Consider the following 24204-nt stretch of genomic DNA (forward strand, 5'->3'; position numbering starts at 1 on the left):
TTTTAAAAAAACAGTCCCCCTCGGGTCCCCTTGAGGGGTGGGTAAAATAAATCGGGAATACCGTGTCCATGGCTCCCTCACGCCCGTTCAGGACTGGCACAAAGTCAGCCTTTCATCCTTTCAGCACGGCTCTCACACCTAGGAGGTGGATAGCAAAAGGGGTTTGGTGAAGGGAAGAAACGAAAAGTGGAAGGAAAATAAAGACCATGCAAAATTAGTTGAGTCGAGGGCTGAGCCCCCAAGGTTGGGGAGTTCCCCATCATTGGGTCCCAGTCTCCGCCTCCTAAGCCCCCCACGACAAACAAGGCAAGGGATTGGGGGGCCTCTGTGAGGAATGGAGTAGCACTGTACTGTTTATCGCATTATAGTCCGGGGAGGCAGGCGAGAAAGTCTTCTCCCCCAATTAGGCCAATTTTTGTTTAGGCATTTTTGCCTGGGGGCAGATAAAGACAGTTCCGGTGCAAATATTGAGAGTTGGATGAGGTTCTGCAGAAATGGGGTTACCAGAGAGATCAGTTGGTGCTGATAATGCTATAGCTTGTTTTTCAGATGTTACTGTGACGAGACGGGAACGATCGGGTCGGATAGGGAAAAGAGACTTTGCTTACTAGTTTTGGAAACATTGTGGAAGAGAGAGTGTTGTCAGAGAAAAATTGGTCCCATTGGCTGGCTAAATAGAGTAATTAAGATATTTGTATAGAGGGGTAGTAGAAGGGGGGGCGGGTGGAAGAGGGAGTAATATTGAGGGAAGTAGTTTTATGGAGAATGGCAAAAAGGCTGTAAAGTAGTAATAAGAGAGGCTGGGGTAGTGATGAAAAAGTTTATGGAGGTAAAGGTGATGAAGATGAGCATTTTTAGGAGAGTAAGATGTCTCCTGGAGATGAGTGTTGATTTGGGTGGAAAATGTACTAGTAGGCATTGAGGAGGGGGTAGTAGTTTGCAGTGTTCGGAGCCGTGGACAAAGGAGAACCTGGGGTCGGGGAATCGGGAGAGTTTGAATTGGTGGAGCTATTTGATGAAAGGGCAAGACTCATTACCCCTAATAAGGGTATAACATCTTCATTATTGGCCATGGAAAACACGGAGCATATTGCGAAGAGAAACGTCCAACCTATCAGGGTCCCTTAGGGGGTAAGGGTAGAAAAACTAAAACAGGGGAATACCTTTGCCGTTCAGGACTGGCGCAAAGTCGCCTTTCACCCTTTTCAGCAGGCTCTCACACCTTAGGAAGGGGATGGGGAAGGGACGGAAACGAAAAAGCAGGAGGGGAGAAAATACCGTGCAAAATTAGTTGAGTCCCTGTCTTTGCCTCCTAAACCCCCCCTCCCCTATAACGGGCAAGGGATTGGGGGGATAATAATAATAATGATAACAATAATGATGATGATAATGACAATAATAACAAAGATAATAATAGATTATAATAGCAGTAATCATAATAGTATAATAAATAATAGCAATAAATACTGATAGTAACAATAATGATGATAGTAATAGTGGCAATAATAATAATAATAATGATAACAAATATAATAGTAAAAATAAGTATCAAGATAATGATTTTACTAACAGTGACAGTAATACTAACAGTAATGATATTGAAAAATTATTATAATGACAAAGGGAATGATAATAATAATGGTGATGATATTGATAACAATACCAAATAATGAGGATGTAGTAATAGTAATAATAAAACTAATAATAATGATAATTTAATGACAATAAAGATATCAGTAATAATAACAATAATGATACATTGTATAGCTATAATGATAATGATAAAAAGGATAAGAAGAATAAAAATAAGAATTGTTATTGTACTATGATAATAAAGATAATAATTTTGATGACAGTTTATAATAATATTTAGTAGTTATACAATTATCAATACTAATATTAATATGATAATGATAATAATAAAATCCATTAGCTTTAAAGATGATGATAATAATCCTACTAATCATATTAATATTATAAACAATAATGATAAAAGCAAGGAAAGTAATCATGACATGTTAAAACGACACCCATTATGAATTTTGTGCAAAGGTATTGCCTAAATTTTCTGACTATTCAGGGGATTACGATACTTTTTTTCACTCTTCTTATCATTATCTATTTGTCTTTTTTATGAAGCGTAGTCTGTTTTATTTGCGATTTTTTTTCTGAAGCGGAACAAGTTTAATTTGAAAAGTCATGAGCCACCCTTCCCGGATTCCTCAAAACTCAGGGATCAGCGACAGCATCACAAGTTGCCAATCAATTTCGTGGTTTTGCGAAAATTTGCGGGGTAATGTATGAAAGGCAGGGTTGAATTAAGAAAATTAACAAAACTAAACCCTTCTTTATGGGGAATACTTAGCATATCGTTACTATAACATTTAATTAAAACATGGCGATATTCCTTCACATTAGATATAAGGGAACTATTCTTAGCATCATCAGTTACCACTGCCCTTTTCACAAAAGAAAAAAAAAAAATACCTCCAATTAAACGGATCCTACTGAAACTTCTACTTATAATAAAACCCCCCTTAAATAACTATTAAAATCTCACTTCATACTAATTAAAACAATTAAAATCTTTAAAATCCGCAAAAAATAGAGTTGCCAATTATTTATTTTTTATCGTTTTTTTTCCACAAAGACGTCTCGATTCGGCGTCCGTCTTGAAGGCAACCACTCAAGGTTTGGCGTTTTCTCGTGATATCTTAGAATCATCCAAGATATCTCTACCATGACCAGTCACCTTCTCCGTGGTTAAGGTGTTCAGCAAGATCCTCAGTGCAGCATTACTTACGAGGAGGCAAGATAGTGGAAGCAGGGGTAATAATTGCATTTGTTAGCACTTTCGATATAAATTCTTTCCGCCGATTAATATCGTGTTGGAAGTGTTCATGATTCTTTTTCAAGTAATATTTGTCATAACTTAACCATTACTTACATCTGTTGCAATTAAAAACAACACCCCCCCAACAGCGAATTTCAAAATTGATTTTTTTCGTTTGTACAAAATCGGGTCAATAGACGAAAGACGTAACGATTGCCTGTTAGGCGTACATTAAAGCAAAATTTTAAAAAAGTTCTTTGTTCAGAAAACTTCGGCAGAAATCAAACAGAACCTTTTAACTCTTAAAACATAGTGACCCCAGAGCAGTTACTTATTAAGGCCAATTTTAGCATGAAAAAACCGGAATAGTACCAAAAATACTATGCAGCTAGTGAGATCTCTTATATTTAATAACGAATATGAAAAAGAAATCAAACTTGAATTTCAAAGTATTGATTATGATATTTTTTTCAGAAAATCACTCAAAGCAAGCAGGGGTTTTGAAGTCACACTCTGGCAGGGGCAAAGAAACCTCCCCAAAAACATATTCATTAAATAAAAGGACTAAGTCATTAAAAGCCCCGGGGGAAATCAACAGTCCAATCTTGTCAGAATATAATAAAAAAATTCAGTCCCTTTGCCAAAGTGTAACTTTGGGGCCTAATTTTCGCTATTATTTTTTTTTATATCAAATGTGTTTTTTCTTTAGGTCCAATACCCCCGGGTTTTCCCCACCTTCATGCAGTCACAATCAAAAATTGTAACTGTTTTTTAAACTTCACTAGTTATTAGTTAATTTCAGTGTATTCACTTTTAATAGTAATTTACAAATAATTTTCATATTTTTTTTTTTCCCTGATAGTGAAGGCAAGATGAAATAGCAAAATTTAACTAATTCCATATTATTTTTTGCCCCTAATTTATAGAATTCATAGAAACCGTACTATGTTTTTACTGGGTTTTAATTTTTTATTTTTATTATTCTACCATCTATATTTTTTATATTTTCAGCCCGGGAAAAAAGGGAAAGTACAAAAAAAATTGTCGTGTCTTACTCAAGTTGTAACCCGCCATCATACCCATTTTGGAGCTGCAATGTACCTCATGGTGGGCAGTGAAATTTTACCATTTAATTTAGAAATTTTAGATAAAATATATTTTATGATGCTTTTATTTTTACTGGTTTGTGAAGTGAAAGTAGTGCATAAAAATAATTTTTATGTGGGCCCCTTATTTCCATGTACAGATGGTATTTTTGTTGTATTTTTTTTTTTTTTTTAAACAGAGGGTTTGGCTAGATCCTAAAGGAGTCCCCCCCAGGTTTTTTGGGGCGAGTTGCAGATTTTATGCAGGGTGGCACAAAAAATAAAAACCTATGAAGCGGGTTTTTGTTCTGCGAATTATTTTTTGGGGCGAGTTGGCTGCTTAGTGAATTATGTTTTTTTGTTTGAGGATTTATATTTAAAAACCCGGGAAAGGGTTGAAAAGTATTTTCAATTTTCCCCCTTTTTTTTTTTCCAGGACTCTGTCTACAGTTCCCATCAGTTTCGGTCTATTTTTAGCTCTCTACTTTTGCCAAAGGGGTTGAAGCTAGTTTCGGGGTTTTACGCTTTTGGATGATACAAACTCTGTTTAGGGGTTTTTTTCTCTCCGTTCCTTATTTGGCCTCAGGAAAGAAAAGCAGCAGGGAACTCTAAAAAAAAAATAAATAAAGGAGGGGCCATTTGTAATTTTGTAAAATGTCAAAGTAAAAAACTTTTTTACTTTACGGACAAATCTTACAAAAAAATGATGGATCCACTATGTTTTCTAACCTTAGTTGAAAAAAACTATGAAAACCCCTAAGGTTTTCCCAGTTTTATTATGGAAAAAAAGAAAAAAGGATAACCAAAGATAAGGAACTTCCCTGACAGCATTGGGAAAATTTTTTTGTTTAACCCAAATAAAAAAAAAATTTTTTTTTGTATATTGTTGACCCCAGTGTGTTGTTTTTTGAAAACTATCCCAAAAATTTCAGGTGCATGTTTGAAAAAACATGTTATTAAAAATACTAATACTGACCCCTTTGCTTAGGACATGACTGTCCACTGTGGTTTTTTTTTTACTAATTTTATTTTTAAAAAGATTATTTATAAGTGCTTTGTTTTTAAGGAGTAAAAATAAAAAACCGGTTTTATGGTAGATATGTACATGCCAGATGTGGTTTAGTTTTTTATCTTTCACATAATGGGCTCCACAATTTCTTAGCAAAGAGTCAGTTTCTAGCACAAATTTTTTCACCAAATTTTCCCTTTTCCTTGATTTTTAGAATTTTTCTTTTGGCAATAACATTATAAAACAGCCTTTATAAGATGATTTGTAAAATATTTCCCAGAACTCAAAGGGAAAAGGGGAAATTTGGGGGTTTCAAGGGTTTTTATTACCTATTGGGTAAGCACTTTAAGGAATATCTATTTTAAATATTTCAAAAACAATACTACAAGAACACTTCAATTTCCAGTGACATGGGTTTTAAAAGGCCATATTAAAGTTGGAGCAGAAGTTTTTTTCTCATTAGTATTGTCATTTAACCTAAAATGCCAAAAAATATGATGTTCACTGAGTATTGTTTTTTGGGAAAGTATCTAAGTACAAAGAAATGGTCCTCAAGTGCTCAGCCCCCAAGAGTTTGAGTCTATGTCCCTCACCTGTTTTCCCCCTCATTAGTTGTACTTCTTTTTCACATAAAATCCCCAAAATTGTAATCTAACAGCAATATTAAATAAAATATTACCACAAATTTAGGAAAAAGGGGATAAGAATTGTGAGCAATGGTGGAAATCAAGTTAATAAATTGAATTGGTGTGTGCTAGTATGTGCATAAATGCCTGCCATGCCCAGCGTATCAAGTTAGAGGTTTTACAATATTTTGTAGTATTATTTAAGTACCAATTGTAGAAAATTCGGGGAATAGGGTGATGATTTAAGGGCGGGGGTAGGCTGTCTTGGAACTAAGTCCTTTTGGGGTTTTTTGGGTTTTACCATATAATAAACACTACTTTACAGTGTATGTATAACCCCCTAGTTTTAAATTTTAAAAAACGGTGGAAATACAAGAATGTTTTGAGCAAAAATTTAAAGTAGCAGAAGTCTGGAAAAATAATTTTTATAATATATATTTTATAGCTATTTCCCTGCCATGAGATATGGGCTTTTTTTCTTTTATTTATAAAAATAAGGGTTAAAACTAGAATGTGGTAAAAAAAAAAGGTTTTAAAGTTCAATTTTTATTTACACCTTACTTTTTATGGGGTAAGAAAATTTAAACATGTACAATAGAAAACTAATAACAAATTATACAAAACACTTATTATGCTATATGCTAAAATTCAATATTTATAACTGCGTGCTCTGACACTGGCTATATCATTATTATAGGCATCTCTATTAATAAACTCTCCTCCCTTGATATCATTACTATAAATTACTTTTGTTAATAAACTATACTGTATACTACAACAAAATATATATTGACATCTTGCATATAAAAGTTTGTCTTTATCCAATGTATTTAGTGTGGCTCCCCTGGGCAATGAGAGCACCTGACTCCTTGTTAGTTATATCTACAGATAAGAAAGCTAAATTTCTTCCAACTCTGAGAGTTTCTGCATTGATGACAATTTCTTGTCCCGATGTTGCTGCTTTCATGTATCTTGAAAAAGAGTAATTTGATATTAATGGCATGCTTTCCCTTATGTCAAAGCAGAAAAAGAATATATACATATAATGTAAAAACTTTTAATACACTGATAGTACTGTACAGTTCTTAGATTTTGTATTTTCACTAATAACTGTCATTTCACTTAAACTAGCATTTCTTACACACACACACACACACACACACACACACACACACACACACACACACACACACACACACACAACACACACACACACACACACACACACACACACACACACACACACACACACAAAAAATAATAAGAAAGCAAAGCCTCTCCTTGAACTTGAACAAAATCAGATTTGGTAAAATACCTGTGTCTAAAATACTGAACACTTTCAACTGGAAGTTCATACTCTTTGTCATTTTAAAGCACTGAAACTAATTTTGTTAAGCTGAATCTGTAAATCAATAAGTATTTTGAACCAATAAATGCAACTTTGACACTAGCATACAGTACAGCAAGGTGGAAAATCCCTACAATGCACAAACACGATTTATGAAAAGTAGATAACAGTTTCAAAATCCTCCTGGATTTCATCTTCACGACCTGAAGGTGAAAGAACGATTTTAAAACTGTTGTCTTACTTTTCAATAAACCTCATTTGAATATTGTGGGTTGTTCTACCATAGTATTAACACAATAGCACTTTACCAATTTTCACAGTAGAGTATATATATCTTCTAAACTGAGAGTGTTTTGAACGGCAAAACATTTTACCATGCTGACAGTATGGAGGATTTTGAAATAGTTGTCTCATGTTTCACTATACCTAGTATGAGTATACTGAGAGTGATTTAATTAGCAATTAATTTATTACACATACCAAGTATGAGACCAAGAAATAATCCTACTGATTTCACTATCAATTATAAAGCACTTCATTACAACACAAAATGTGGCATTTAATATGATAAAATGAATAAATAACATCATACAACTATGGAATTTTTAATCTGTTATTTATACATAACACATTCAAATTTGAAAATCAATAAATGCTGCAAATAAAGTTTCTTTAAAATTATATTTCATGTCATACTAATTTTATGAAAGTTTTCTTTAGGTTACTGGCTAGTGCAAACGGTGCATCCTGTTACAGCTCTAAATAGCTTTGCCAGCCTATTAAAACAGGCTTTCCATTCCACTGTCTACTGGCTTTTGATTGATCATTAAGATTTACAAAGAAAAAGTAATATTGAAGTCACTAGTGGCATTTTAGAATGTCTCTAAGTCTTAAGAACCTATATATATAAAAATACTGACAATACCATACATTAATTACAAAAATAGTAAAACATTACTTACGAAACATTTATGTTTACTGACACCCCAGGGACAGCTTTTTCTGTTGTCATTAGTGCCATTTTGATACAACATCAATTAATGTGGCTGTGAGTTCCCCCATGCAGAGTGCCTCCACGATTTCATGTTCTTTCTCCACAGTCATTTCTGCAACACATTTACCATTGCCACCTGCCACAACACGCAGCTAATGAAAGAAAATACAGGAGATATTAGTGATTATGACTCGCACTGAAAATGGTCACTGGCTAGCATAAGCTACGCTATTACAAACTACTAATTCATTCTAAATATTTCAACTGCAAATATATTAACAATTACCAGCACTTTCTTTGGTATTTATTGGAAGAGTGTGAAAACGGACACCAGTTAGGTGTTTTACACACATGCACTCATTCACTCACCTCTCTCTATCAACCTATGCAACCAGACTGTACTCATTGTATCTTTTTATAATATTCTATGAAAGTTAAATAAAAATTCCTTATTATATGGCTGAATTCATTTTAAAATAATACAACAAAGCTTCTTGTGAAATTAAGTCTGACATACTGTTAACATAATTAAAAATAAATTCACCTTCCTTTTGAACATAAGGAAAAAAAAAGTTACATTCTTAATTAAGAGGCCAATGAGAGCCAATTATTATTAATTCAGTAAACTGAAATTGAAAATGAAAAACTACAATAACTCAAATTTCATATCCTATAAGATTATTCCTTAAGCCAAACATGCTGATGTTATATGAAATTTAGTCATGGCAGTCAAATAGGTGCTTTAAGGACTTGATGATCATGAAAAGAAAAGAACTCTGTTCCAAATAAAATACTAACACCTCTGATAATTATTATCTAGCATAGAAGTACATTACTTGCATATCTAAATTAATTCTTTATGATTTGCAATTTATGACAATCTTTTAAATGTTACCAATACATTATATGTAAACGAGATGAGTAAGTGTCTAATTCCAATTTTTTTGGAATATTGGACAGTAACCTTGGCAACAGCAATGATATGAATTTCTCCATCTTGTAAGAATGAGATTACATTTCACACAAAAACAATGGGCAGTCATTAACAATGCAATGGCATCAAACAATAGTGCATATACTGTGCTTCAAGCTTTAGTAAAGGTCAACATATAGATTCTACAGTAAACTGTTAGCAAGTTCTTCAAGCACAAACTCATCAGAATAAAGAGGTTTGTTGACCACTGCCAGTAAAACACACAGACCTTGACTTTGATATATGTGCGGCTTATCTTATTAGCACAAACTTTATTTTTTGTAAGTGTTATTCTGTGTTCTTTATACTACTTATTTCTTTCTCTATATTTCAGCTTAATGTTATCATAAATAAGAGTCAAACAATGAAAAAAAGTAAACACTGAGAAAAGGGCCAATTTACTGGGTAAAAAAAGGGGCCAAACCTTTGGGAAAACTCCAGTTATGTTTGGGTTAAATTGGCTAACATTTTCTGCAAAAAAAACTTTTTACTGTAGATTCTACAGAAAATAGATTCTATGTTTACGGGGGAAATTTATTAAAAAAAAAAGGGGTGACCCATAAGTTAGTAGTATTAGAAAAATGCCTAAAAAAAACCCCCACTTTTACTATTTTTGGGAAAAATGGGATCTAAATTTCAATAATAAACCCAAAACCCTAGAAATTTCCCTTTAAAATCTGGACACGGGAAAACAATGAGTTCCATGATGGCCCCCAACCCTTTGGGGTTTACATTTTCAGAAAACCCTTTCAGGTCATACTTTCCCCCAGAAAACGGGAATGGACGGCCCCTTTTTGACAAAAATTCATGATGTTTTATTTTCCCCCAAATACCGGCAGGGAATTTTTAACGGGGTAAAAAACACATTATCAGAGGTTTAAGTTCCAAATCCACATCAAAAAAATTTATTTTACAATCAAGTTGCTTTTACTGGGGAATGCCCTTCAGGCACTGCCTGAGGGGATTTGGCTGTGGGGGGGGCTCTGCTCCAAACCCCGGGAAACACTGTTTTGGGTCTCGGGTTGCCCCGTGAGATAGAGCTGAAAACTCAGGAGCAATTTTTTTTCCCCCATGAAGTCCCGTTTCTGTGAATTTTTTTCTTTTTTGTGTTTTGCTGATATTCATTTTCGGCAGATTACTTCTTTTCCCCATGCCCTGAAAAATTTTTTGTCCTCTAAAAAGAATATCTCTTAATTTTGGCCCTTACTTAGTGTATCCATGGTGAAAATTTTTAATTTCCTGGCAGAGGTAGACCCAAAACACAGGGGTTTTGGCTTTTAAACCCAAACTGGAAGGGAAAACAGGGGCCCACAGGTATTTTGTTTTTCTTTAAGGTGTATTTTGCAAAAGCAATTGTATTTTTTAAAATGTGTTAACTAAAAGGCACCCACTTTCCCACTGATCCGCCCTTTTCCATGAATTTTTTTCCCCCTAAAAAAGCCTAATATATCCCATACCATAGACTGACATTCGCCTAAAAATTTACATAACAAAATAATGATAAAATCAAAGAAAACACCCTTACCAAAAAAAAAAAAAAAAAAGGCTGGTAAAAAGGGGTTTTGTACCTTATAAAAAAAAAATCTCCCGGGGTGCTTGCAACTTTCTTGAGGGGGCATTGTCTAAATAATTTAATGGACACAAAACTCAATCCAGATCCAGGAGAAAAACCGGGGGAATAATTGATAGAATTTACAGTTTCCCCCCCCCAATCGAAACAAAAAGACCACGAGAGACTAGTGACAAGCGGGGAAAGGGACCCGCCCCCCCCAAACACCCCCCGGGAAAAAAACAAAAACCGGCAAAAAACCCACGGACCCCCAACCCCGCCCCAACTGTTTAAACACCCCAATTTCACGGGCCCCGAAAATTAAAAAGTGGGCCTTTTTAAATTTTTAAATTTTTTTCAATTTTGAAGGGCCTAAAATTTTTTAAAAATCCCATAAAATAAAACAAAATGCACTAAAAAAAATTTCAATTTCCAAAAATATATAATTGAAGATTCCCCCCCAGAGTCTTAGGAACGGGGAAAGCCATAAAGGTTTTGAGGACATGTTTACCCTTCCAAAAATTAAGCCCTTTTAAATTTCAAAAAAAAAAAAAACTGGGGGGACGGGGAAATAAAATTCCAAACACCCGGGGCCATCAAGAAAAAAACAATGGGGAGGGCCTCAATGGCACAATCTTTTCCCGGGGGGAAATGGGACCTAACCCCAGAAAAACATAACAGAGAAAATAAGAAATTTGGGGTGGAAATACACTGAGATAATAGAAGTATCAAGAATAAAAAAAAACCCAACAGAGACAAAAAAAAATGAAAAAAAGTGGTTTCCCCCTAAGTCCCTAAGAGGGGATCTTTAAAGGAAAACCCTACCAGAGAAGGTAGAAAATAGGGCATACATCATTAAGCCTCACAATACATTTTTTTCCTATCCCAAAAAATTGTTTCTTTGTGGGATGTATGGACATGGGATCAGGACAGTAAAAAAAAAAACAAAGATGCAGAAAAGAGAAATTTTAACCCAACAATTTAAAGATTTCCCCCCAAAAAAAAAGGGGACTTTTGTTTTTATTTTTCATGGGGATCACCCCCAAAAAACAAACTCAGGGCAGAAACATGAGAGGCCCAAAACATAAACCAAAAAAATAAACCTAATGATTTAGAAATAAAAAAAAATTTTAAAGATTTTAAAACCCCTCTCCGAAAAAAGAAATTTTTAAATCTTAGACCCCTTGCACAAAACTCAACAAACACCCAAAACACAAATCACTAAAACACCCAAACAAAAAAAGAAATACACAAACATACAAAAAAACAAAAACACCCAAAAACCTAAAAAAACCAACGGAACACCCAAAACAACAAAAAAACAAAACCCCATCCAAATAAAACAAAAACAGAACTTTTAAAAAAAATAGGGGAAAAAACAACAGCCCCCTCACAACCAACAATCATATGCCCAGCCCTTTAAATTCAATCCAAAACATAACATTGGGGGAAAAAACCCCCAAACCAAACCCCAAAATTGATAAAATTCACAAAGACCAAAGACCCCGAGGCAACCATACTAAGAAAAAACCCTAAAACCGAAAAAAACCTAAACTAGCAAAATAAAATGAAAAAAACCTTTAAACCCAAAAAAAATTCAAGATTCCCCAATAACTTGGCCCTTTAAACCTCCCCACTGAGAGATGTAACCCAACAAGGATCTATAAAACACAAAAAGATACCCAACAAATAAAGATAAAGACTTTTCGTGGATGCCAACAAAAAAGAAAAAAATTAAATTTGTAATATCAAATATAATAATCAAACATAAAACTCAAAAAAAAAATGATGGGAAATTATAAAAAAAAAAACAAAAAATGAAGTAACACCAATTATCAAAAAAATATGAAAATTTAAATGAAAAAAAATAATTCTCTGTAATATCAGGTAAATACTGAAAAAAAAAAAACAGTTTTTTGGGAATATTTGGAAATAAAAAAGAGAAAACCAGTTTTTAATAGGATTTTTGTTGAGACCGGGTTTTAAAAAAAAAAAGCAATTTTGACTTAAAAAGAATGAAAAAAAATTTTAGAAAAAGGACAGAAAAGAAAAAATTTTGGAGGGGGATTAGATTTTGTATAAAAAGGAACTAAATACAAACCAAAAAAATCTAAAAAAAACCGTTTCATAAAAAAAAAGAAGTTTTGGGAATAAAAATTAATTCCCGAATAAATGGTTTAATAACTTTTTTTTTAAAACCCCATTTAAAAATTAAGTGGGGAAATACTAGAATACTATTAGCCCAAAATAGATGCCCCCAAAAAAAAAATAATGGGAGATTTTAATGCACATCCGCATTTTGGAAACCCAAAAAAATTTAAATCAAAGATTAACAAAAAATCACAGGTAAAAACATTTTTGATTTCATCAGTCAAAAAAAAACCTAATATTATTAACACCCCCAGGTCAAACTACAAGGGTAAAACCCCAAAAATGGAAAAGGAGCACCTTTTGGGCCCTAATTTAGCCTCCCAACTTTAAATTTTCACTTAAGGTGGAGCAGGAACAACGTAGGCAGGGACCCCCTACCAATTTCATAAAGTTTAACCCTTTCCCAAAAAAAAAACACAATCAAAAAAAAGAAAAAAAAAGGAAATTCATAAAAGAAGGGTGGAAAAAATACCAAAAAAGATAAAAAAGAAAGTTTATTAAAAAACATAAAAACTTTTTGAAAATTAACCAACTTATTTAACAAACATAGGAAAAAAAATATTTCCTCTTAAAAAGAAAAAGGGAAATTTAAACCCAAAACCAAAAAAAACCATGGGGGAAAACTCAGTTTGAAATAAAGGTAATAAAACAAAGAAACAGGCATATAACAAAGGGGGGAAAAAGGGACCCATCAAAAAAAAACCTTTTTAACTAAAAAAACCCAATTTAGCAATAGTAGACAAAACAAAAAATAAAGAAAAAAAAAAAAATCCTGGGAAAATTTTTGTAAACACGATAGATTTTAAAAACATCTTCAAAAAAAAAGTAGGGAAATTTTTAATATAAAATTTTTTTAAGGGGGAAAAAATCAATAATTGAATTTTCCAATCATACATAATATACCCCAAATACAGACAAACTTTCAAAAAAAAAACTTTTTTAAAAAGGGGAAAAAATTTTAAAAAAAACTATTAAAAAAAAACCCAAACTATTTTTAAAAAAAAAAGAAAGAGGGGGCCCTTTAAATAAACCTCCCAGATACTGAAGAACTTAGTAAAAAAAATAACAATAGAAAAGAAAAAAAAGGCCATAGCAAATGCCCAAAAAAACAAGAAAGCATACGGCCCGGGAATAAAAAAAACGAAACAAATTTTTTAAAAACAAACAGGTTTCCTGAAAAAACCCAAAATAACAAAGAATCAAAAAATGTATTACTGGTCAAAGGACATCCCCCAAAAGAACAAAAAATCCCTTAGCCCAATCCAATACAAAAAATTAAATAAAAACCCAAAGGACACAGAATCCTACAAAATTTATAAGTAGGCCCCATCACCCCCTAGGAAAAATTTTTAAAAAAACATAATAAATAAAAGGAATTTTTTTTGTATGGTGGCTGGGAAAAAATAATAAATTAAACAAAGTCAAATAGGTTTCAGACCTAACCAAATCCACAATAAAACGCTTTACAAGTAAAGACCGCACATTTAAATAAAAACCAGAAGAGAAAAAAAAAAATACTTTAATAGAAAGTTTGGGCTTTGAAAAAAGGGTTTGACTCGGCCCCAACCCCGGGAAAAATACTAATCAAGCAAAAAAAAATGGGGGTTTCAGCTTACCTTTTTAAGATTTTTAAATAATTTTTCCCCCGAAAAAACGGAAATTTTTTAAAATTTTAATTTGGAACAGCCCAAAAAAGCCAAAAAAAAAAAAATAAAAGGGGAGAACCCCAAAGGAAACCCCCCTTTTAAACCCAACACTTTTCAATATTCTAATGTCAATCTAAGGTAACCCGAAAAAGTCCACAAAAAAAATCTATGCAGATTTTGTTTACGCTTATTTAAAATCAAATAAAGAATTTAAGGGAAACAATAAAAAAATTAAAAGTAGGATTAAAAAGGTATCGAAAGGGGGAAAGATAAATGGGGCTTTAAAAAAAAATTTTTCAAAGAGCAAAAAAAATGTGTTTCACAAAAAAAAAAAGATCGAAAAATACCTAATAAGAAAAAAATAATAGAGAAACTAATTTTTTTCCACAAAAACAGTATTAGGCCCATATTTATGCTCCAAAACTCACAAAGGAAAAAACATATAGAGAAAATTTTAAAAGTAAAAATTTTAAAAGAATAAATATTATGAAAGAAATTGTCAAACCCAAGGGTTGGGGGTGGAAATAAAAAAGAAACAATGATAGCTTTCTATAAACCCTCTACATAAAACCCCAAAGAAAAATGGATTAAAAAGTCTATGGTTAAAAAGTGGGGGACATGAAAAAATTGGGGAAACATTACAAAATTTAAGCAATGGGGAATTGCTACAGGATTTTCAGATTTAACACCCCCAATTTATTTCCATTAGAAACATTCACAAACATTGCTCAATAAAAAACAAATAAAAAAACAGAATGTAACAAAAATAAATTTAAGGGGCACTTGGGAAAAAAAAAAATGACATGCCAAAAAAAAAAAACCCGAAAAAATAAAGAAAAATTTAGAAAACAAAAAATAAAAAAATGGGGTAGAAAATCCCTTTTTTCCATAAGTATTAGAAACATGAAAGAAAATAAAAAATAAATAAAAAATATAAAAATTACACCCCCCAAATTTTCAGTTCCCTTTTCCACCTTGGGTTGATATATCCCCAAAAAACATAGAAAAAAAATTTTATGGGTGGCTTCCAAAAAATATGCCAGATTTAAGTAAAAAAAATCCTTTTAAAATGATTTTTAAAAAAACCCAAATAAAATCCCCAAAAAAAAATTACAGATGGGTCTTAAAAAATTTAAAGTCCCAAAATGGGCATCAGGGAGCGTTTTTTTGTAAAAGATTAAAATCTTACCAAAAAATATGGACACTTTCCCTCACGCAGAAAAATTTTTGAAGCTGAACTTTATGCCATCAAACAAAAGGCTTAAAATACCTCCAAAAACAAAAAAATAAAAAGAAAAAGTGATTTTCACAGATTCAAAAACCCGCACTACTACTTTTACAGAAACCAAAAAAACCAAAAAAAAAATAAAACATTTGATTTTTATGAAATACAAAAAACAATAAAAAAACTAACAATTCAGAATCAAAAATAATATTCCCTGGATCCCCGCACAAAAAAGGGGATAAAAGGGGGAAAAGAAATTTGGCAGAAATTTAAACACAAAAAAAAAGCTCACAACCCCGAGAAAACCCTGGGAAAAAAACCTCATGACACGGGAAAAAATAAAAAAAGGGAAAATTTTTTAAAACAAACATCAAAAGAACTGGGAGAATTACCTAAAAAACATTCTAATCACAAAAAAACTATTTTTAAAAAAAAACAACCCAAACCCCAACCGTGGACAAGATCAAAAAAAAGGAAATTTGATGGGATGCCTAACAAAAATTTTAACCAAAAAAATACAAGGGCTAAAAAAAACACTTGCATAGACAAAAATTGAAAATGACCTACATGGGAGATGGTGCAGACAAGAAGAAGAAACAAAAAAATCTGATATTACAGTGTCCCAAGTTCAAACCCCCTACCCGAAATACTTACTAGGGGTGCCCCTAAGGAAAAGCAAAAACCCAATTAAACCTAATTAAATCTTCTAAATTTCAGGGGCCGATTTTAACCCCAAACCCCCCCTAAAGGTAAATCATTTTTTAAAACACATGAAAATATTTTTACAAGCGAACAAAGATAAATGAAAATACATATAAGCTAAAAGAAAATCAGAAAAAAAAAGGATCCGGGGATATAGACAATAAAAGTCCCAAAACCCCATAAAAAAAAAAGAAAGAAAAAGAAGAAAAAAAATCCCGGCCAAAAATCATCAAAGGAAAAAACCCAAATACTCAAAAAAAAAGGAAAGTCTTAGTTAAATGTGAGCGATTTTTCAGATTGGATGATTTTTACTGGCCTGCATTTAAAAATATTTAAAACTGACCCAAAAGAATAAACTGTATTCTTTCCTGTTTTAAAAACAGTAATATACAACCCTTTTTCCCCGGGTGGTAATGGGAAAACCCCCCGGTTGTCTTACAAAAAATGTAATTAACCTTTCTAAAGAAAAACCTGTGATACTAAAACCCAAAGCAGAAGTAACCCTTACTTTTGATAAATTCTTTTTCCGAAAAACCCCCCTCTGACCCTAATCTTCACAACTTGCTGCAAAAAATTTTTCCCTCCCTTTTCAGCCGCCATTTCTAACCGGGGGAGAAAGAACCCCAGATGAAAGACCCCCTGGCCCCCGGGTTTTTGATGGGTTTTTTCTGAAATATCCCCGCGCGCGCGCCCCCACACCCCCAAAACACCCCACACCACCACACACAAACCCCACAACAACACCAAAAAACCCACACACCCCCACACACACACACACACACCCCACCACACACCACATTTTTATATACAATATAATATAATATATAATAATATTAAAAAAAATATTAAACTATAATTTAAAATTTTATTAAAATATTTCACCCCACACACCCCACACACACCCACACACCCCCACATATATAAATATATAATTTCTAGATATTTTATATATATATATATTATATTTATATTTTATATACCCCCAACACCCCAACATACACCACACACCCACACCCCCCAAAAAACCCCACCACACACAACCCCACACAATTATACCTATAATTTTTATAATTATTTTATAGATTATATATATATATATATATACATATATATATATATTTATATAAAAATTTATATATATTATAACATATATTTTATACACACCACACACACACACATATAAAATATATATATATATATATAAAATATATTATATATATAATTAATTTTATATATATAATATATAACATACCCTACCCTTTCATACCCCACCACACACAAAACCCCACAAAACCCTAACCCCCCACAAACACATACACCCCACACTTTTAATATATATATATATATATTATTATATATATTTTCATATATATATATATATTAATATTTTCATAATTAAAATATAAATAAGAATTAAAATTATATATTAATATATATATATATATATAATTTTAAAATATATTATATAATATAATATAAAATAATAATATATATTTAAGGGCATTATTTTTTTATTTTAAATTGGAAAACTATATATATTATGTGTGGTTGGGTGTTGGGGGTGTGTGTGTGTGTGTTGTGTGGTGTGTTTTGTGTGTGTGGTTTTGTGTGTGTTTTGGGGTGGAGGTGGGCCCCAAAAAAGTGTTTTTTATGTGTTTGCTGAAAAGGGGTTGTACAAATACTTATATATATTTTTAAAAATATTATATATAGATATTATAATTTAATATTTGCCCATATTTTTATAAATATAATTTATATATAAAATATAATTTTATATAATTATATATAGCAAAATATTATATAAATTAAAATATATAATATTTTATATATATATATATATATATATTTTAATTTTATATATATTACACACGCACCCACACACACCACACACCCACCCCAAACACACAAAACACACACACACACACCCCATATATTATATTTATATATATATTAAATATATATATATTAATATGGGAAAATATATGTAGGCTTTTGATACCGGGTTTAATTTACGATATCCTTGGGAAAAAAACATAACGACAAAGAAATTTCCAAAAAAACCCTCATCCCCAAATAATTTAAAAGCCCCTGTTGGGGCCAAAACCAAACCGGCAGCTGTAAGAACCAAATTATGGGTTTTCCCGAATGGTTTCAAAAGGGCCCAACCCAAGGAAAAGGAAAAGGGGTTTTTTTCTGTTTTCCTCAAATTTTTAAAATATATTCTGAAGCAATTTTTGAGAGGTGCTCTAAAAGAATTTTGAAGGAAATGTAGGGTGTTTGGGGGATACAAAAATCAAAAACTAAGATACGCCGATTATTTTTTTTTTAGTACCCAATTCCAGCAGTATCATTGAACTACAAAAAATACTAGATTAAATTTTAAAGGGAACAAGCGAAAAAAATGGTTTTCTTTTTAAGGGAAAAAAAACAAGATCTGAAATTCGAAGAAACCGGCAAAAGGGAAAGATGATGAACATTTTTCCCAAACAAGGAGTGGTTGTGGGAAAAATGTGAAAGAGGGGGCACTTATCTTGGAAACCCTTTTTTAACTAATACATATATGGGAAATTAAACCCCCAGATAAAAAGAAGGTTTTCCCCTTTCCCAAAAAAGCCAAAAGTTGCTCTTTAAAAACATCTGGAAAGCCCAACCATTACCTTTCGGACAAAACTGGGGGATTGAACTCATTAGGTTTTTCCCCAAATTTTGTCTATGGGTTTTTAGGTTTTGGGTTTCTGAAGGGAAAATAGACAAGGAAAAGGTTTAAAAAAGTTTTGGAAAAGTGGGGGTTAAGACGATTTCTTTTCGTATTAATGGACAGCAAAAAAAAACGAATGATGAAGTGCTTAGAAAAAAAAAATTGTAAGACCCGGCTGTTTTAACTTTTAAACAAAAAGAAAACCCAAAAGTTTTTTTGGTCATTTTTGATGAAAGTAAAAAAAATTTTTAGAAAAACTTTCTGACAGGGAGGTGATAGGAAAAAAGAGGAAGAAAGGGAAAACCCCCAAGACACAAAATGAGCGAAAGACATCAAAGATATTTGCGGGCTGTCGATAGAAAAAAATGGAAAGAAAAATGGGAAGATCGAGTTGAGTGGCCAAAGGAAAGGGGGAGAGGTCCCAAAAATGCTAAACATGAGCATTTCCGTTATTGAAAGAAAGAATATATGTACAAATTCCCCAGCTAAAATGGAAAAAAATTTAGCTTTGAGGAAAAGTAAAATTTTGGGGCTCTTTTGGTTCAAATTTCGGGGGGGGGAATGCGCCTGTTTTTTTTTCCTCAGCTAGACGGTTTTCCTATGATGGGAAAAAGGAAAACCCCCAGCCCTGGATCTCCATCCGGGCCTGTCTGCCCGCTCTTTTTTTTTCCCAAAGTTTAATTTTAATGTCACAGGCCCTTTAAATTGGCCCCCTTGAGACAGTCCCTTTTAATCTTAGCTTGGGCTGGGTTCTGCCCTTGGTTTTTCGCAAAGTTCGCCATTAAAAACACTTTTGGGGGTCCCTTATTCCTGCATGCGAACTAAAACGGGGATTTTTTCGCAGCTGGTTTTTGTGTCAGTAAAGGGGGCCCCGCACTGGGGGTGCCTGCTCGGGCTTTTTTGCTTCTACATCACTGATCTTTTTCTTACCCGTGGATCTTGAGGAGATGGGCAGTTGGGACATCTGAATGCGCGGGTCTCCTAATATAGTATATAATGATATAAGGAGTATATGATATATATTATATAGATATATATATAGGGTGTGTGTGTGTGTGTGTGTGTACAGGATCATTAGCAATATACTATTTATCCCTATCTATCTATGTCTATAATCTGTATTCTAATATGCATATATGTGTGAGTGTGTAGTGGTGTATATGAAGTATTTGCACAAAGTATTTCCCGGTAGAAAATTATGGTATGCAAAACAATTAATATGTAATTGAAATTTAGATTGGATTAAGGTATAAGCATATTACAAGTAACTAGTTTAATGATATTTTTATTTTACTGTCACACACTATTGGTCAACATATGCATATACATTTTAATAATAATATGATAATATAATATATATATATATATATATATATATAGATATATAATATATATATATATATATAGTAATATATATATATAGTTTGTTTGTTTGTTCAAAAGCTATTATTCCACTGCGAGATCTAGGCCTCTCCCAATTTGTTATGAAAAGTCTATTGGCAGGTAACGCATTCCTCTCCGCCAGTGGGATGAGTAAATCCCGGCCATTCCTTGCCAACAGGGGGTCACTTAGAAGCAAAATGAAACACCAAGGAAATATCCATTGTAACAAATGGAATCAAGAACTAAACCTTTCAAAACCTTACCTGATTGATGCCCTTCTAATCAACCGCAACACTTGGCACCATGGGGAAATTTTCTCCTATGACACCTGCCTTGATTCCAAGGCACGTATATAGAAAAGTGTTTTTGATTTAAATTCATCCCCGCATATTGTGACATTATACAATATATATATACATAAATAAATACACATACATAAATGATACATAAGTTATATATGTAAGTATTCAGTTATTATAATCAGAATTGGCATTAAGGATGCTATAGAATATTAATCGTTCGAAACTGTATCATAAATAATTTGTCAACTATTATATTTTACATATAATAGATATACAAACACGCAGATATGTATTATATATATATATATATATATATATATATATATATATATATATATATATATATATATATATATATATATATATATATGTTTTAATTCTTGTGTGTGCTCAAAGAGAAAATAAGAGAGATGAGATATAGAGAAGATAGAGAGAGAGAAATGAGTAGAGACGAGAGAGATGAGAGTAGAGATGATGAGAAGAATGAAAGAAATGAAGGAGAGAGAGAGAGAGAGGAGAGAGAGAGAAGAGAGAGGAGATGAGAGAGAGAGAGAGAGAGAGAAAGAGAGGTTTGAGCACACATAAATATAAAGTTATTATATATATATATATATATAATATTATATCATATATATATCATATATATAGATATATAATCTATATATATATATATATAATATACTACGTGTTTATATTATATAAAACTTACTACTGTTGCATATTATTTAATAAGTAACGTTAATAGTTAGCATAATAATTCTTTATATACAGTTTCAAACGTTTAATATTGTATAGCATCCGTATGCCATATTACTGTTATATATATATACTGAATATTACTATAATACATTATATTATATGATTATATATATATATATATATATATATATATTATAGATATATTATTATATATAATTATATAATACACATACTGATAAGTTATCAAAGAACTGTAACTTTTCATCCTAAACAATCACTGTAATTAATTTTATACCATACCAATTGCTTAAACTAAGAAACACAGGATATGAACTAAAACAATACATCTTCATATAAATTTTAATATATGCTCCATTTGTTTGTTTTCACAGTTATGCATTTCTAATATGCTGAGTAATATCATAAATCTGTATAAAATATATACTCTTACAGTAAGAAGCAAAACAAAATTAACAATTCAACCTTTTACAGTATACACAGGAATAATTTGCACTTTACTCTCTATAGTATGACCACACAAAGGACAAGAGATATGTAGGATCTAACGAATAACTGAAATGAATACAATAATAGCAAGCCAGGTGCTGACATCCATAGTTATGAGGTAAAGGGGGGGGGGCAATTGCATACTACAATGTAGGGGTTTGGTGAAAACGACTTTCCGGTCTGCAAATCATTATCAACAGCACTTGGTAAAGTCTTCTAAACTATACCATGAAAATACTGAATAGATTAAGGTAGAACAAAAAAAAAGGAGTTCAGCAAATCCGTCCCCAAAAAAATTTCTTTAAAAAAAAAATTTTTTAAATTTTTTTAAAAAAAAAAAATTTTTTTTTTTTTTTTATATATATATAAAATTTTTAATATTAATTTTAAAAAAAAAATTATAAAAAAATTTAAAAAAAAAACCCCCCCCAAAAAAACCCCCCCAAAAAAAACCCCGAAACCCAAACCCAAAAAAAATTTTTTAAAAAAAAAAATTTAAAATTTTTTATCTTAAAAGGGGGGTTTTTTTTTTTTTCTAAATTTTTAAAAAAAAAAACCCAAAAAAAATTTTTCCCCCAAAAAAAAAAATTTTTCCCCCCCAGGAAAAAAATTTTTTTTTTTTTTAAAAACCCAAAAAGGGGAAAAAAAGGGGGGTTTTTTTTTTTTTTAAAAATTTAAACCCTTTTTTTAAAATTTGGGGGGGGGTTTTTTTTACAAAAGGGTTTTTGGGAAAACCCCAGATTTCCCCTTTTTTTTTAAAAAAAAAAATTTTAAATTTAAATAAAAAAAAAGTTTTTTTAAAAAAAAAAAATTAAAAAAGGGGAAAAAACCCAAAAAAAAAAAAAGGTTTTCCCTTTTTGGGGGAAAAAATTTTTTTTTTTTTTTTTCCCTTTGGGAAAACCGGAAAAAAAAAAACCCCAAAATTTTTAAAAAAATTTTTCCAAAAAAGGAAAAACCCCTTTTTTAAAAACCTTTTTTTTCCCCCTTTTTTTTTTCCCCCCCCCCCCCAAAAAATTTTTTTTGGGGGAAGGAAAAAAGGGGGGGGGAAAAAATTTTTAAAAGGGGGAAAAAGGGGAAAAAAAAAAAAAAAAAAGAAAAAAAAACCCCCCCCCCCAAAAAAACCCCCCCCCCCCCCCCCCCCAAAAAAAGAAAAATTTTTTTTCTTTAAAAAAAATTTTAAAAAAAAAAAAGGGGGGAAAAAAAAAAAGGGAAAAAAAAAAGGGGGAAAAAAAAAAAAAAGAAAATTTTGGGGGGGGGAAAAAAAAAAGGGGGGGAAAGGGGGGGGGGAAAAATTTTTTTGGGGGGGGTTTTAAAACCCCCCTTACATATTTTTTTAAACCGTTTAAAAAATTTTTTTAATTAAAAAAAACCCCCTTTTTAAAAAACCCCCTTTTTTGGGGGTTTTTTTTGGGGGGGGGAAAAATTTGTTTTTCCCCAAAATTTTTAAAAAAACTTTTCCCCCCCAAAAGGGCCCCCCTTTTTTAAAAACCCCCCTTTTTTTTTTTTTTTGGGGGTTTTTTTTTTTTGGGGCCCCCTTTTTTTTTCCCCCTTTTTTGGTTTTAAAAAAAAAAATTTTTTTTGGGGAAAAACCCAACCCTTTTTTCCTTTGGGGGTTTTGGGGAAAAAAAAAATTTTTTTAAAGGGTTTTTTTTTTTTAAAAAAATTTTTTTTTTTTTAAAAATTTTTTTTTTTAAAAAAAAAAAAAAATTTTTAAAAAATTTTTTTTTTTTAAAAAATTTTTGGTTTTTTTAAATAATTTTCCCAAATTTTTTAAAAAAAATTTTTTTTTTTTTTAAAAAAAAAAAAAAGGGGAAAAAACCCCCCAAAAAAAAATTTTTGGGGAAAAAATTTTTTTTTTTTTTAAAAAAAAAAAAAACCCCCAAAAAAGGGAAAAAAAAGGGAAAAACACCAAAAAAACCCCCCCAAAAAAAACCCCACAAAAAAAAAAAAATTTTATTAAATTTTTAAAAAATATATTTTTATATAAAAATTTTTTAAAAATAAAAATATTTTTTTTTAAAATTTTTTTTAAAAAAAAAAAACCCCCAAAAAAAAAAAAAAAAAAGGGAAAAAATTTTTTAAAAAAAAATTTTTTTTTTTTTTTAAAAACATATTTTTTAAAAAATTTTTTTTTAAAAAACCCCCCGGGGGGTTTTTATAAAATTTAAAAAATTTTTTTTTTTTTTTTTTTTAAAAATATAATTTTTAAAAAAAAACCCGTTTTTTAAAAAAAAAAAAAAAAAAAAACCCAAAAACAAAAAAAAAAAAAATAAAAAAATTTTTTTTAATTTTGGGGGGGTTTTTTTAAAAATTTTTTCCCCCCAAAAAAAAAAACTTAAAAAAAAAAACCCCCCAAAAAAAAACCCCCCCCCCTTTTTCCCAAAACCCCCCCCAAAAAAAAAAAAAAAACCCCCCACCCCGGGTTTTTTTAAAAAAAAAAAAACCCCCCCCAAACCCTTAAAACCCCCCCC

General features: G+C 31.4%; 1 pseudogene; it reads right to left on the reverse strand.

The window, feature by feature from the left end:
- Positions 1 to 6271: 6271 nt before the first annotated feature.
- LOC119570722 lies at positions 6272 to 10088 on the reverse strand (annotated as a pseudogene).
- Between the last annotated feature and the right edge of the window lie 14116 nt (positions 10089 to 24204).

The sequence above is a fragment of the Penaeus monodon genome, unplaced genomic scaffold, assembly GCF_015228065.2.
Source record: "Penaeus monodon isolate SGIC_2016 unplaced genomic scaffold, NSTDA_Pmon_1 PmonScaffold_3657, whole genome shotgun sequence".
Classification (NCBI taxonomy): domain Eukaryota; kingdom Metazoa; phylum Arthropoda; class Malacostraca; order Decapoda; family Penaeidae; genus Penaeus; species Penaeus monodon.